The sequence below is a fragment of the Gobio gobio genome (assembly GCF_949357685.1).
Source record: "Gobio gobio genome assembly, chromosome: 19".
NCBI classification, from domain to species: domain Eukaryota; kingdom Metazoa; phylum Chordata; class Actinopteri; order Cypriniformes; family Gobionidae; genus Gobio; species Gobio gobio.
The window spans coordinates 46,724,378-46,740,549 of record NC_137112.1 but is presented as its reverse complement, the minus strand read 5'-3'; the positions used below and the strand labels follow the sequence as shown (position 1 = coordinate 46,740,549).

The following is a 16,172-nucleotide window of genomic DNA, read 5'->3' as shown; positions in this document are numbered from 1 at the left end:
GTCTGGATCTCTGTGCTGTAGATCTCTCTGTGCAGAGCCAGTCTGATGTGCTCCGGCTGCAGCTCCTCTATTTATACTCACAAATCTCCATATGAATGTGTGAGGCTTGAGCTTCAAGGAGTTTCCCACAGTTTGGAGCCAATGGAAGAGCTGGAACAGACAATGAGGGATGTGGGCCGCCACATGCTCAACGCTCCTCTATCAGTGTCTCAGGGGAGAATCTGGGAAAGTGCTGACCTGTAGAGCTCATGTTCACATCAGAGTCACTGAAGCTGCTCATCATGAGACACACGTGGCGTCAGTGACACCGGCATCATCTCAGTCCACAGATGAGCATCTCAACATCACATCATTCCTGCACATCTCATCTCCATCACTGTGAGCTTGTAAATGAGCAGTTTTCATCTGCGTTCCCGAGTTTAATATCAAACTAGAATAATATTATAACCAATTAGATCAAGTCAAATCATGCTTTATTTATGGAGCGCATTTAAAAACAACAGAAGATGAACCAAATTACTGTACAGCTTAAGAATAAAGTTTAAACTTGAGAAAAGCAGAACAAGAATCATAGAACAAAATACTGAATAATGAAATACAATGTGTGTGTGTGTGTGTGTGTGTGTGTGTGTGTGTGTGTGTGTGTGTGTGTGTGTGTGTGTGTGTGTGTGTGTGTGTGTGTGTGTTTGTGTGCATAAAGTTAAACATTTCAAGTCTTTTACAGAAGTGCAGATATTTAGTGTGTGATTTATGATGTTCAGCAGTGACGTCACACACTCATGATGAAGCAGATCTCATGTGAGGTTCCCACACTGACTCTCTGTCTTCACATCAATGGAGCACAAAAGCATCAGAGTCCTGAATGGAGCATTAGTGCGGCTGAAGACTCTGTTCTTCCTCACGTCACACACCATCTGGAGGAAACCAGTCCGTCAGTTATCACACACTTTCTGTCATGCAAATATGCCATTTTCCTCCATATTCAATGTATTATGGAATATGCAAAAATAACTTTGATTTTTTTTGCATCAAATAAGATTTGAGTTGCATTTGTGAGAGATGTTTGTGTTTAGATTACAAAAGTTTCTTAAGCACCTGATGCAAAAGCTCAAAGTCATTGTAAAAGTTGATGATGCGTAAAGGAAAATAAATAGTTATTCTGGACACACTGCTGATGACATCATGAGTGACATCATCAGACCATCTTGTCAAGCTCGTGTGTGTGTGTGTTTGTGTGTGTGTGTGTGTGAATATCCATAAGCATGTCAACTCCCGTGTGTGTGTGTGTGTGTGTGTGTGTGTGTGTGTGTGTGTGTGTGTGTGTGTGTGTGTGTGTGTGTGTGTGTGTGTGTGTGTGTGTGTGTGTGTGTGAGATATTGGGGTTGTGTTGGGGTTTATGATGCTGATGACACTAGAACTGTGACTCTGTTCTCCAGAGTTTCCCACACTGAGCCACAAACACAACAATAGAAGTGTGTCTATTCACATGATAATGAGTCTTAATGCAGGACAGATTCCCTACGAGCTTTCTCACGCCTCTGATGCTCAACACTTGTGACAATAAATTATGTTTTATTAACAAGGTTTGGGAGAAGTTCAGATAATTGACACTCAGCCAGTCAACAATAGGTGTATATACAGCAGTCCTACCTCTGTTTGTGGACAGTTATCAGCGACCCCTCCACCACCCCTGATCCTCACTTTAACTCTAAACCACTTTCATATACGGGGGCGGGGGGTTCAGGCCTAAATCCAAGCCTGAAGTTACAGTTACAGCAAAAACAACAGAAGAGCTCACCTGTTAATGCTGAAGCTCTGTTTGCTGATTGTAAAACTGTGTGATGGTGTTTGTCCATGTGATGATTCAGAAAACAACTGATGTTCTGCAGGACAATTGTGCCAAATGCAGAGAATTGTGTGTAGCGTTTTGAAAAAAGTGTGTTTTATAACTGCAGTTTGAGTGTAAAGCAGGAATTGTGCTTTTAGTTTAGCAGAATTGGTTCAGGAGTGCATGAGTTCGGGGAGAGCAGGGGCGAAAGTACCATTTTTCAGAAAAATGTGATTTTAAAAGATAATGTTTTAGACAGAGATATATTTTTGCTGTGGTCAATAAATAACAAGTGTGGTCTATCAATCGCAGGTGGTATTTTGTACCAATGTAGAACGACTACAGTATAATTTCACTTTGAACAGAAGCTGCTCATTGTTACTTTTGACCCCATCAGTTGGGACGAAAGTAACACAACAATACAAGCTAGATTTCTTTGTGTTACTCTTGTTTTTATTAAACATACCTGACTATGAACTTGTTAATATGTATCTGAAAACATATTTTGTCCTTTATTTTTGCAAAAAAAATATTACATTTTCATTTTAAATGTTACAGTTTCATCAAATGTTTCAAATGTAACCCGACAGTACAAACTTGAATTGTTTAGAATATTTTTTTATTTGCAATGTCAATCTATTTGATAATGTTTTTTCTTCAACAGTATGAACAATGTGAAAATTGTATTAAATTAAATTTGCATAATTTGCATTATATATATATATATATATAAAAATATAATAGCGGGACAAAAGTAACAAGTGTTACTTTCGTCCCGACAGGAAGTCCTGACATTTAAAGGCGATTTACTTTTATAATGAAAAACTCTGAAAAGACAAACCTTCAGGGTGTGTAACAGAATAACCTGTAGATTGATCATTACTGTGAAAAATGAAACGAGAAACACAACTTGTAATTAGAAAAAAAGTACGGCTTCATTAATTTACTTGCCGTACTTGAAAACTGCATTTCGGACCTAACCGCGGGAAACGCTGAAATCACATGATATGTGGCAGATCCGTCAAGGGTTGTGCTGAACGTGCTGTCATAGCCTGGAATACAAATGTAGTCAGAGCTCTGAGAAAATCACTTTATTACTTTTGCCCCGGTTCTCCCCAACATGTTGTGCTCATTGTGTCTCAGTGTTTGTGTGTAAACATTTGAGAAAAACTGTAAACATATGTAAACCAAAAGTATATTCTTTAGAATACAGTAAAGAACACAATTGGGTCTGTGTGTGTGTGTGTGTGTGTGTGTGTGTGGGTCACATGATCAACAAGTGTTGCCCTAATCTCATCAGAGATGGCTCTCCTTCCTTCTCTTATTTGCCCTCGTCCTCTTCTTCTCCTTCCTCTCCCTCCTCCTCCTCTTGCTCTCCGTCCGTTGTTAGCATCCATTGTTCAAAACAGGTAATCTGACCTTTGACCTATTTATAGGCCTGTGCTACAGTAAAGCAGCGTTTGGTTTGTGATCAGTTGAGCCATTAGTGTTTGCACATGTGAGGAGTGTGTGTGTGTGTGTGTGTGTGTGTGTGTGTGTGTGTGTGTGTGTGTGTGTGTGTGTGTGTGTGTGTGTGTGTGTGTGTGTGTGTGTGTGTGTGTGTGTGTGTGTGTGTGTGTGTGTGTGTGTGTGTGTGTGTGTGCGTGTGTGTGTGAGTGTGACCTGGTGAGTGTAGCATTTTAATTGGTTGTGTTTGGAAAAGGACAGCAAGTCACTTCCTGTTAGTTTGTGTTTTAGGCAGAGAATTGTGTGTAGCGTTTTGAGAAAAGTGTTTTATGTGATTGAAAACTGAGTCAAAGGCTGAGAAATAGCTTGACATGAACAGATTTTGTGTGTAAGCAGTTGGAAAAACTGTAGTAATAATAATAGTTTTTTTGTTTGTTTCATATTTTAAGACATTTTATGTCTGTTTTGTCTGGATATGAAAAACTAAACACATAATGCAGAGACAGAAATAAAGTCAACTGATTTTATTGTCATGAATATTAGTTATTGAGGAAATGACATCATTCAGTCATAGAGTGATAATATATCACAACATGAGCTCGGAGAATCTCCAAGAGACATTGATGCTCTCCATAGAGCAGAGTTTATACATCATAAAACATCATCATATTCAAAACACAGAACTGAAGCGGTTTATGATTAAACAAACATGAATATGATTCAGAGATTCAGAAACGTCACACGGTGACTGTAAAATATCAAAAGTACAAATCAAACATGACAGAACTTTAACAATCACAGAATCTTTCAAAGAATTAAAAAGATTTCTGTAAAATAAACAGCTTTTATAAAAGCCAATTCAGATTAAAAATATTAATCAAAACACATCGAGATTTAATTAATAAATCACAGGTCCATTCATAGAAAATCTTCACTGGAGACAAACATTTATATTATAGAATATAATATTATTATATAATTTCCCCAAAACAGGAAAAATATACATGTCAAAAATCTCAAAGTTAATGTATAAAAATCCATCATAAGAGATATTTGATCAAGACATTCACAGATTTGAGATAAATTCAATCTCTCAGTCCTGAAACAGGATGATAATAAAAGCACATGAAGAATGTAGAAGTCAATGTTGTCTAATATAGACGTCAGTATATGTTCCCATCAGAGAAAGAGATCAAATATAAATCATAAAGTCTCTCTATGAAGATCGTCTCAGAGGAAATTAAATATAACCCCAATTTGAGCCACTTCATATAAACAGCACATAATTAATAATGGAGCATACATACATTAATATCAAGAAATGATAACATTTCATATAACATGTGCTGCGTAAATCAACTCTTTATCAGCTTGAGTCTGATATCAGATTATAAATGGCCCTTAAAATAATAAAGGAAGCGTTTCCTTCACATCTCATGAAGATGCATTTCATGTAGAAGTCAATGTTGTCTAATGTAGACGTCAGTTTATGTTCCCATCAGGAACTCTTGACAGGAAGTCTTCACAGAAGATCGGATCATCAGAGCACTTTGCAGTGCAAATATCTCTTCCAAACTGGAACTCATGAAACACTTTTTGTCCAGAAGAGAAGCTGAAGCGCCACATCCACTGAGTCTAGTGTAGACGTTCAGTATGTGCTGCTGTTGCTGTAAGGCTCTACCACGGCCTCCAGATGGCGCTCTTGTTGACATTCATCTCTTTGCTGAAGGTGTTCTGGTCTGGGCCGCTCAGCCGAGGCAGGACACTTTCCCTCCTGTTCTGATCACATGATGTCTGCAGCTTCTGGAAGAGCTTCAGCAGTCTTCTCTGGCTCTGTGTCTTCATCTCATCTGTGCACAGGAAGTGCTCGCTCTCTCACACACACACACACACACCTGGAGAAGCCTTGATTGACAGCATGTGAGCCGGAACGGTGGCGCTCCAGGGGGTCAGTTGAGCGTCATCTCCAGGATATCTGCTTTCTCCAGCTGGGAATCAGGAACTCTGGAGCCAGAAGACACTTGAGCTGCTCGATGCTGCTGTCCATACCATCTCTGCAGAGCATCTTCTCCACTATTGGCTTTCTCAGATCTGCAAATCAAGACAGAAAAGCATCAGGAAAGTGGCCTTGGAATAAGCCAGTGATGGAGAAGAGCCGTGAAAGCTGCTGCAGTGATGTTGCTGTAAGTAGGATGTGAATGGACCTTGTTGTTGAGAGGGAGATGCTCCTTTGAGATGATTGTAGGTGTCATGTCTGGATCTCTGTGCTGTAGATCTCTCTGTGCAGAGCCAGTCTGATGTGCTCCGGCTGCAGCTCCTCTATTTATACTCACAAATCTCCATATGAATGTGTGAGGCTTGAGCTTCAAGGAGTTTCCCACAGTTTGGAGCCAATGGAAGAGCTGGAACAGACAATGTGGGATGTGGGCCGCCACATGCTCAACGCTCAATGAACATGCAGCTGCTTTCTAACAGATCTTTATTCTGCTGGAGTCACACACACACACACACATTCACACACACACACACACACACACACACACATTCACACACTTCTGTATTCATCACATTAAATCACTCACACAAGAGAAGTGTGTCTGTCCTCACAGGAGGAACTTGGTTCCCAAACACTGAATCATCTGCGCTGTTTTTATAGCTAAACTGCTGTAATTGGGACAAAATACAATAAACAATAAAACAAGAATATATCAAAATAAATAAATTGCTCCAAAATTTGAAAGAGAGACTAAAAATTGGATTTAAGGGTGCAAATGTTTGTATAACTGTATTTTTCTTTAAATTGACACAGATTGAAAATGTTGATAAAGTTTAAAAACATTTTGCACAGAAGTCATATTGAAGTGAACGGGAATGACGTGGGAAACGCTTGAAGATCAAAACCATTTTAGAGTTTAAATCCCTGGGGTTTTATTAGTGTTTGTGCGTCTCATTATCATGTGAATAGACACACTTCTATTGTTGTGTTTGTGGCTCAGTGTGAGAAACTCTGGAGAACAGAGTCACAGTTCTAGTGTCATCAGCATCATAAACCCCAACACAACCCCAATATCTCACACACACACACACACACACACACACTCTCACACACACACACACACACACTCTCACACACACACACACACACACACACACACACACACACACACACACACACACACACACACACACACACACACACACACACACACACACACTCACGGGAGTCGACACACTTATGGATATTCACACACACACACACACACACACACACACACACACACACACACACACACACACACACACACACACACACACACACACACACACACACACACACACACACACACACACACACACACACACACACACACACACACACACACACACACACACACACACACACACACACACACACACACATGTTTGTTTTTGTGAAATGTGAGGACATTCCATAGGCGTAATGGTTTTTATACCGTACAAACCGTATTTTCTATCCCCTTACACTGCCCCTAAACCCTAAACCTACCCAATACACACACACACACACACACACACACACACTGCCCCTAAACCTAGCCCTCACAGGAGACTGTGCAGTTCACTTTCTGTGAAAAAAACTTGTTCTGTGTGATTTATAAGCATTTTGAAAAGTGAGGACATGGGTAACGTCCTCATATTTCACCCTCTTTTTGTAATACCTGTGTCATACCCATGTCATTATACACATTTGTGTCCTGATATTTCACAAAAACATGCCCACACACACACACACACACACACACACACACACACACACACACACACACACACACACACACACACACACACAAGCTTTATCCTGCAGTTTCTTGTGAGATGTTCAAGAGTCCTCAAGATCAAAATCCATCCGTATTAATTTTTAACTCTCTTGTACTTTCAAATCCAGTGTTGATGCACTAAAGAACTAAGATAGAGATTAAGCCGAATCCTAAATAAAATTGTAGTCAAACTTTTTTAGCCTTTGCATTTTGTTTGATATTCTATAATATACACTTAAAGACAATAAAGCTCAAACCTGTGCTGAAGTATATTATTCTTTGCCTGTTTTATTGTCTTCAGAGCACATTGACTGTAGAAGTTGAGCTGTAACTGCAGAACTCTTGAGTTGAACATCTTGTGGGAACCTGAAATGTCCTGCGTCCCCACATTCATAAAGATGAATATAAGTGACCTCACTGGCAGATGGCAGAGGAGAACATCCCACCATCCACTCATCATCACAGGATTGTTCAAAACTCAGAGGCTTCTGATTGGCTGAGAGGAGTGAGGTGTGAGTATAAATGGAAGCTGAAGATGAGACGACATTTCCCAGCGAAGACACTTCAGTCCAAACTGAGCTTGAGCTTCAACAGTCATGGCGACCTACATGGACGTGTCTTTCCAGAGCAGCCTCAAGACTCAACATGTTCAACACGCAAGGTGAGATCTTCAGAAACTCATGGATGCCTGAAGCGTTATCTTCTGCTGTTTTATTCAGTGTTGATGAACTAAAGTCATCGTGTTGTTGTTTTCAGATGCGTTCTTACATGTTTGGAAAGAAAGTGTGGCAACAGTTTGGAGAAGCTCAGATCTGCTCTTGGAGAGTATCTTCAGAACGGCATCCACACCTCAGATCTTCTGGACAGGGCCGTGTCCTTCATCAGCCTCAGACCACTTTTACTTTCCCATGACGGCTACTCCAAATATTCCCGTGACTTCCTGCGTCTTTTCCCGGATCACACAGAGGATGTAGCAGCGTTGTGCTCTGAAGAATGAACATCACCTGGAAAACTCTTCACACAAACCGTTCTTAGAAGAAAGACTCAACATTAAGAAGACTTGAAGATCTCTCACTAATGCCTTAACTCGTGTATAACTTTAGGTTTTAATGATTGTTGGATTTATATTTCTTGCTCAAAAGAATATTTTTATATTTTTGTTTTTACAAATGCTGTTTTATGCATTATATGCATTATTTCTGGCAGTTATACTGCAATATCTTAATCTTTGTGTTTGTGAATGAATGCTGTTTTCATTTAAACTTCATGAAGAGATTTTAACCCCAAACTCCTTTAATGGAGTAAATGTTGTTGTGATTCAACAATGATCTCAAGCCGTACAAATGGACAACTGCGTCCAAAAGAGAGAAAATAAAATTAGTTTCTTTGTTTACAATTTCCATTTCTGTTTCTTATTTGATGTGTTATGAAGATTTCCTGCTCAATAACAGGTCAGGCTCGCACATATAAAATATGCCTCATGTTTCCGCTCTCAGGTTGAACACAGAAATGCATTTGATCATTTCACTCATGCATTAAATGCATTAACTATCAAAAGTGCATTTTAAGTCAGTGATTCCTCGATCTGGAGTTCATGTATCCCAGGATTACTTAAACCAGTTCCAGAAGGTGCTTGGACATTATTTATGTTGCTTTATAAAACAGAAATTATGACTTAAAATATTAGGGCTTTCAATAGATTCAAGTGCCCAATAGTAGGATAATCATTATTAATGCCCAGATATTTCAATTCTTAAAAAAAAAGAAAAGAAAACTAATGTGCAACTTGTATGCATTAGTATGGAGTGACATGGAGATGGAAAAGTATGAAATGGAGGAAAGAATATATTTCAGTGCTTTTGCATTCCCTGTGAATCTTTGTGTTCGCATGGCAAACTTTTGTGTTGTTTTGAGTTTCTCAGGGGAAAGCAAAGAGAGAATGCAAAAGCAGTGACATTATTATTTCCCCTCTTATCTCATATTTATTTCTTCTCATGTCCCTGTCGAGCCTCCGTACATGTGTGTGGATGACACGTCTAATCTGCCTTTACCTGCTATCGGATATTTCCCACTTCTGAAGTCGTGATTACGAGCTCATCGCATTCATATTTTGACTTGAGAGGGCGTTCATGTCCAATGTTTAACTAGGAAAGTAATATTTATGATAATAGTGAGGGCAGCAGAACTACAGACCCCTAAAGGATGGTGATGGGCAAAAAATAAAACAGGAGGAAAATGAGGCAATACATCATCAATTCTACTTCCAAAACGTGTTTTTGTCTTATTCTGATTCACTACGGTAAAATTATTAATAAGTGTTTATATTTTAGGCTTGAGTGGATGGTTTTCACAGGAAATTGTGTACATGCGTCAGTCGCCCGTGTGTCTCGTCCGATCCTATCCGTGAGTAAAGTTGCTCTGGTGTAGTGACAAATGGGTCCCCCCGAAATCCTCCTTTAGGACCCCAAGCGATCCCATTGGTTCAGATTGCTTTTAGTATTCTCTTAAGCGCCTGATTACAATTCCATCAAAATCATGTTATGATAAATGCTGTTTCAACTACGTCATTATGACCATTTATGTCTGTAGTGTTAGTTAGCTTTAGCATAGCATACAGATAAGAGATTAGCCTGATAGGTTAGTTTATACACTATATATATTATTATTATTATTAAGCTATTATTATTGATTAACTGTTAATCAAGTGAAAGAAAGTACGTTTTAATGTGCACTCATTTCTTTTCATACACAATATTTAGTAAGCTACGCATATTTTAAATGAATATCATTGTTATATACTAAGAGTAATCATTAACTGACAGTTTGGGAAGACCCGGTTTGTCATTACTCTGAGTTTGCAGCGTTTTCATGAGAAATTCAGTGAAAAATGTGGAAAACATGTTTGTTATTTTGGCTTATTTTCATTCCAGACAAAGAAGAAGAAGAAGAAGAAGAAGAAGAAGAAGAAGAAGAAGAAGAAGAAGAAGAAGAAGAAGAAGAAAAGAGTCGGTCATGTAAGATATAATGACATAATAATCACAGAAGATGTCAGGTGTTCAGTTGATTGTTTTATTGCAGCAGAAATACATTCACTGAACTGCTTTAGTGTTTTAAAACTTCAGTTGCCTTCACAGAAAGACACAAATGATCACGTGATCAATTAAAATGACAAATGCCACTATGAGAAAGTTTGTCATGAGAATATAACCCTTCACAGAAGGAACAATGACGGCTGTATACAGTACAGGAGAAGATTCAGAGAGCGCTGAGAACCAACACACACTTACAAACCCTTCAAACTGGGTCAATATGAATATGATCTATATAGACCAAAGAGGAAAAGATCAAATATGAATCATAAAGTCTCTGTAAAATGGTAATCTCAGAGGGAGACAAATATGAGCCCAATTTGAGCCACTTCATATAAACAGCACAGAATTCATAACGCATCGCATTCATATCAAGAAATTATAACATTTCATAACATTTTCTGTGTAAATTGATCAGCTTTTAGGACAAAGCTTGAGTATGTTAAATCAAACTGATTATAAAATAATAAAGAAATGGTTTTCTTCACAACTCTTGAAGATTTATCTAATGTAAGTCAATGTTGTCTAATGTAGACGTCAGTATATATTCCCATCAGAGAAAGAGATCAAATATAAATCATAAAGTCTCTCTATGAAGATCGTCTCAGAGGAAATTAAACATAACCCCAATTTGAGCCACTTCATATAAACAGCACATAATTAATAATGGAGCACACATACATTAATATCAAGAAATGATAACATTTCATATAACATGTGCTGTGTAAATCAACTCTTTATCAGCTTGAGTCTGATATCAGATTATAAATGGCCCTTAAAATAATAAAGGAAGCGTTTCCTTCACATCTCATGAAGATGCATTTCATGTAGAAGTCAATGTTGTCTAATGTAGACGTCAGTTTATGTTCCCATCAGGAACTCTTGACAGGAAGTCTTCACAGAAGATCGGATCATCAGAGCACTTTGCAGTGCAAATATCTCTTCCAAACTGGAACTCATGAAACACTTTTTGTCCAGAAGAGAAGCTGAAGCGCCACATCCACTGAGTCTAGTGTAGACGTTCAGTATGTGCTGCTGTTGCTGTAAGGCTCTACCACGGCCTCCAGATGGCGCTCTTGTTGACATTCATCTCTTTGCTGAAGGTGTTCTGGTCTGGGCCGCTCAGCCGAGGCAGGACACTTTCCCTCCTGTTCTGATCACATGATGTCTGCAGCTTCTGGAAGAGCTTCAGCAGTCTTCTCTGGCTCTGTGTCTTCATCTCATCTGTGCACAGGAAGTGCTCGCTCTCACACACACACACACCTGGAGAAGCCTTGATTGACAGCATGTGAGCCGGAACGGTGGCGCTCCAGGGGGTCAGTTGAGCGTCATCTCCAGGATATCTGCTTTCTCCAGCTGGGAATCAGGAACTCTGGAGCCAGAAGACACTTGAGCTGCTCGATGCTGCTGTCCATACCATCTCTGCAGAGCATCTTCTCCACTATTGTCTTTCTCAGATCTGCAAATCAAGACAGAAAAGCATCAGGAAAGTGGCCTTGGAATAAGCCAGTGATGGAGAAGAGCCGTGAAAGCTGCTGCAGTGATGTTGCTGTAAGTAGGATGTGAATGGACCTTGTTGTTGAGAGGGAGATGCTCCTTTGAGATGATTGTAGGTGTCATGTCTGGATCTCTGTGCTGTAGATCTCTCTGTGCAGAGCCAGTCTGATGTGCTCCGGCTGCAGCTCCTCTATTTATACTCACAAATCTCCATATGAATGTGTGAGGCTTGAGCTTCAAGGAGTTTCCCACAGTTTGGAGCCAATGGAAGAGCTGGAACAGACAATGAGGGATGTGGGCCGCCACATGCTCAACGCTCCTCTATCAGTGTCTCAGGGGAGAATCTGGGAAAGTGCTGACCTGTAGAGCTCATGTTCACATCAGAGTCACTGAAGCTGCTCATCATGAGACACACGTGGCGTCAGTGACACCGGCATCATCTCAGTCCACAGATGAGCATCTCAACATCACATCATTCCTGCACATCTCATCTCCATCACTGTGAGCTTGTAAATGAGCAGTTTTCATCTGCGTTCCCGAGTTTAATATCAAACTAGAATAATATTATAACCAATTAGATCAAGTCAAATCATGCTTTATTTATGGAGCGCATTTAAAAACAACAGAAGATGAACCAAATTACTGTACAACTTAAGAATAAAGTTGAGAAAAGCAGGACAAGAATCATAGAATAAAATACTGAATAATGAAATACAATGTGTGTGTGTGTGTGTGCATAAAGTTCAACATTTCAAGTCTTTCACAGAAGTGCAGATATTTAGTGTGTGATTTATGATGTTCAGCAGTGACGTCACACACTCATGATGAAGCAGATGTGTGTGTGTGTGTGTGTGTGTGTGTGTGTGTGTGTGCTGGTCAGTGTGAGTAGATCTCATGTGAGGTTCCCACACTGACTCTCTGTCTTCACATCAATGGAGCACAAAAGCATCAGAGTCCTGAATGGAGCATTAGTGCGGCTGAAGACTCTGTTCTTCCTCACGTCACACACCATCTGGAGGAAACCAGTCCGTCAGTTATCACACACTTTCTGTCATGCAAATGTGCCATTTTCCGCCATATTCAATGTATTATGGAATATGCAAAAATAACTTTGTATTAGTTTTTTTTTTGCATCAAATAAGATTTGAGTTGCATTTGTGAGAGATTTTTGTGTTTAGATGACAAAAGTTTCTTTAGCACCTGATGCAAAAGCTCAAAGTCATTGTAAAAGTTGATGATGCGTAAAGGAAAATAAATAGTGATTCTGGACACACTGCTGATGACATCATGAGTTACATCATCAGACCATCTTGTCAAGCTCGTGTACACTCTAAAAAATGCTGGGTTAAAAACAACCCAAGTTGGGTTGAAAATGGACCAGCAATTGGGTTGTTTTAAGCAAACATTTAACTGAACCGCTGAGTTAAAACAACCCATTCACTGGTTAAAACAGCCCAATTGCTGGGTTTGTCCGTTTTCAACCCAACTTTAGTTGTTTTTAGCCCAGAGTGTGAATATCCATAAGTGTGTCGACTCCCTTGTGTGTGTGTGTGTGTGTGTGTGTGTGTGTGTGTGTGTGTGTGTGTGTGTGTGTGTGTGTGTGTGTGTGTGTGTGTGTGTGTGTGTGTGTGTGTGTGTGTGTGTGTGTGTGTGTGTGTGTGTGTGTGTGTGTGTGTGTGTGTGTGTGTGTGTGATATTGGGGTTGTGTTGGGGTTTATGATGCTGATGACACTAGAACTGTGACTCTGTTCTCCAGAGTTTCTCACACTGAGCCACAAACACAACAATAGAAGTGTGTCTATTCACATGATAATGAGTCTTAATGCAGGACAGATTCCCTACGAGCTTTCTCACGCCTCTGATGCTCAACACTTGTTATGGTACATTTTTATATGAATCTGAAGGCTAATTTGATTCAGTTAGTCTAATGTTTGTATATAGATCATATAGAGTAAAGTTACAGTCCAATCTCTTCATGTTGACCTCTGCCCCCTGGTCTCTTAGTTGAGCTCTATTGTCTCTGAGGGTGAGTTCTGTCTCTCTTCTTCTAGTAACGTTAAAATAACGTTTGTTCAAAGTTCTCTGGTCTTTAAGAATAAAAAGTTCTCTGGTCTTTTTTTAAATGTTACAACTTGTTTTATAATTATCAGAGAACATTCAAGAAAAATGTTTTCATAAGGTTATGGAAATAGGGAACGATGCCACATGCTCACAGATGCATTCCCACACTTCTGTATTCATCACATTAAATCACTCACACAATAGAAGTGTGTCCGCTCTCACAGGAGGAACTGGACTGGACAGGTTTCATGAGTTCAGAGACCATCAGAATGTAATACTGTGATTATATTTTAGACAACCAATTCTATGACAACCATAATAATTATTTATAAATATACATTGGGTTTTTTTTTAGGACAAAATGTTCACTTGCTGCCTAATAAATCCAATCCACTAACAAGTGCCGTGATGAAGAGATCATCAGTGTTATTCACTCCACCTCATAATGTGGTCATAATGTTATGCCTGATCGGTGTATATATACATCACTTTTGGGGGGAGTCAGAGGGCAACTTGAATGGATTGGACTTATGTAAAAAAAAAAACTATGTATAAAATATATATATATATTAATAGTTCTTATGGTTGTCATAAAATTGGAAATATGCTCTAACAACACTTTGCTAACATTCTCACAACGTTATGAAAACATTATTTCTTGAATGTTCTCTGAATGTTACAAGCATCCAGTTTTTTAAATGTTCTTGATTATGCAAACCGTAAAACTTCAAGGGAACATTCCATTATGGAAACGTTACTTTTGAATAAAAAAAAATAAAAAATCCAGAAAAAACGTTGTATACAATGTATAAATAAGGATTTGTGTTAATGTTTTGAGAACATTACTTTGAACAAAGTTGATGTGTTAGAAGCAGGAAAAATTAGGATTTGAGCGAGTTTGACAAGGGCCAGATTGTGATGGCTAGATGACTGGGTCAGAGCATCTCCAAAACTCTTGTGGGGTGTTGAAGGATTCAATAATCTAACAGTCGTCCCTGACTTTCATAATTTGAGTTGAACATCTTGTGGGAACCTGAAATGTCCTGCGTCCCCACATTCATAAAGATGAATATAAGTGACCTCACTGGCAGATGGCAGAGGAGAACATCCCACCATCCACTCATCATCACAGGATTGTTCAAAACTCAGAGGCTTCTGATTGGCTGAGAGCAGTGAGGTGTGAGTATAAATGGAAGCTGAAGATGAGACGACATTTCCCAGCGAAGACACTTCAGTCCAAACTGAGCTTGAGCTTCAACAGTCATGGCGACCTACATGGACGTGTCTTTCCAGAGCAGCCTCAAGACTCAACATGTTCAACACGCAAGGTGAGATCTTCAGAAACTCATGGATGCCTGAAGCGTTATCTTCTGCTGTTTTATTCAGTGTTGATGAACTAAAGTCATCGTGTTGTTGTTTTCAGATGCGTTCTTACATGTTTGGAAAGAAAGTGTGGCAACAGTTTGGAGAAGCTCAGATCTGCTCTTGGAGAGTATCTTCAGAACGGCATCCACACCTCAGATCTTCTGGACAGGGCCGTGTCCTTCATCAGCCTCAGACCACTTTTACTTTCCCATGACGGCTACTCCAAATATTCCCGTGACTTCCTGCGTCTTTTCCCGGATCACACAGAGGATGTAGCAGCGTTGTGCTCTGAAGAATGAACATCACCTGGAAAACTCTTCACACAAACCGCTCTTAGAAGAAAGACTCAACATAAAACCTAAAAAACCTCTTTCACTATAATGCCTTAATGCATCTTTTATATCTTTATTTTTGTATATTTCTTGCTGAAAAGAATGTTTTTATATTTTTGTTTTTGCAAATGTTCAGTTTTATGCATTATATGCATTATTTTTCGGCAGTTACACTGCAATATACCTTATATTTATCTTTGTAAATGAAGGATACTTTATGCTGCTTTCATTTAAACTGCATGAAGATTTTAACCCATAACTCCTTTTATGGAGTCAATGTTGTTCTATATCAGTATTGTGATTCAACACTGATCTGATTATTCTGATGATAACACAGTGATATGATGATGATATCAAGCCATGCAAATGGACAATTTTGTCCAAAATAAAACAAGAGATTTACTACACTTTACATTTCAGTCCCTTATTTGATTTAATAATTCTCTCTTTTTTTGGATTATGAGTTGTCAATGTGTTGACGTAGTTTCCTCTGAAACAGTAAGACAGGGCGGGACATATCGAACAGCTCCTCCCCTTTTTTAAACAGCCAATAGCCTCTCGTTTATATCACAGCTCGTCTAGAGCCGTTGAACGCGGTAAAGCCACAGTTTCCTCCCAATCGCTAACCGTTTCTCCTCCATAATACAGCATTCTGTGCAGAACTCAAATCACAACATTACGTTTTCTGGTCTGTGCCGACTTGATCACATGATCCGCTCTGTGCTATCATTCACTAAAGTGAAACTAGACTTCATTC

General features: G+C 39.2%; 2 pseudogenes across 2 annotated transcripts; both read right to left on the bottom strand.

Moving 5' to 3' along the window:
• Window positions 1-4,792: 4,792 nt before the first annotated feature.
• Window positions 4,793-5,711, bottom strand: LOC307143058 (transcription factor HES-5-like; annotated as a pseudogene). The gene is made up of 2 exons: window positions 5,479-5,711; window positions 4,793-5,365 (listed from the first exon to the last, which is right to left on the bottom strand). The product of its transcript is annotated as a transcription factor HES-5-like (transcript).
• A 5,300-nt stretch (window positions 5,712-11,011) lies between these two features.
• LOC307143066 (transcription factor HES-5-like) lies at window positions 11,012-11,965 on the bottom strand (annotated as a pseudogene). The gene is made up of 2 exons: window positions 11,733-11,965; window positions 11,012-11,619 (listed from the first exon to the last, which is right to left on the bottom strand). The product of its transcript is annotated as a transcription factor HES-5-like (transcript).
• Between the last annotated feature and the right edge of the window lie 4,207 nt (window positions 11,966-16,172).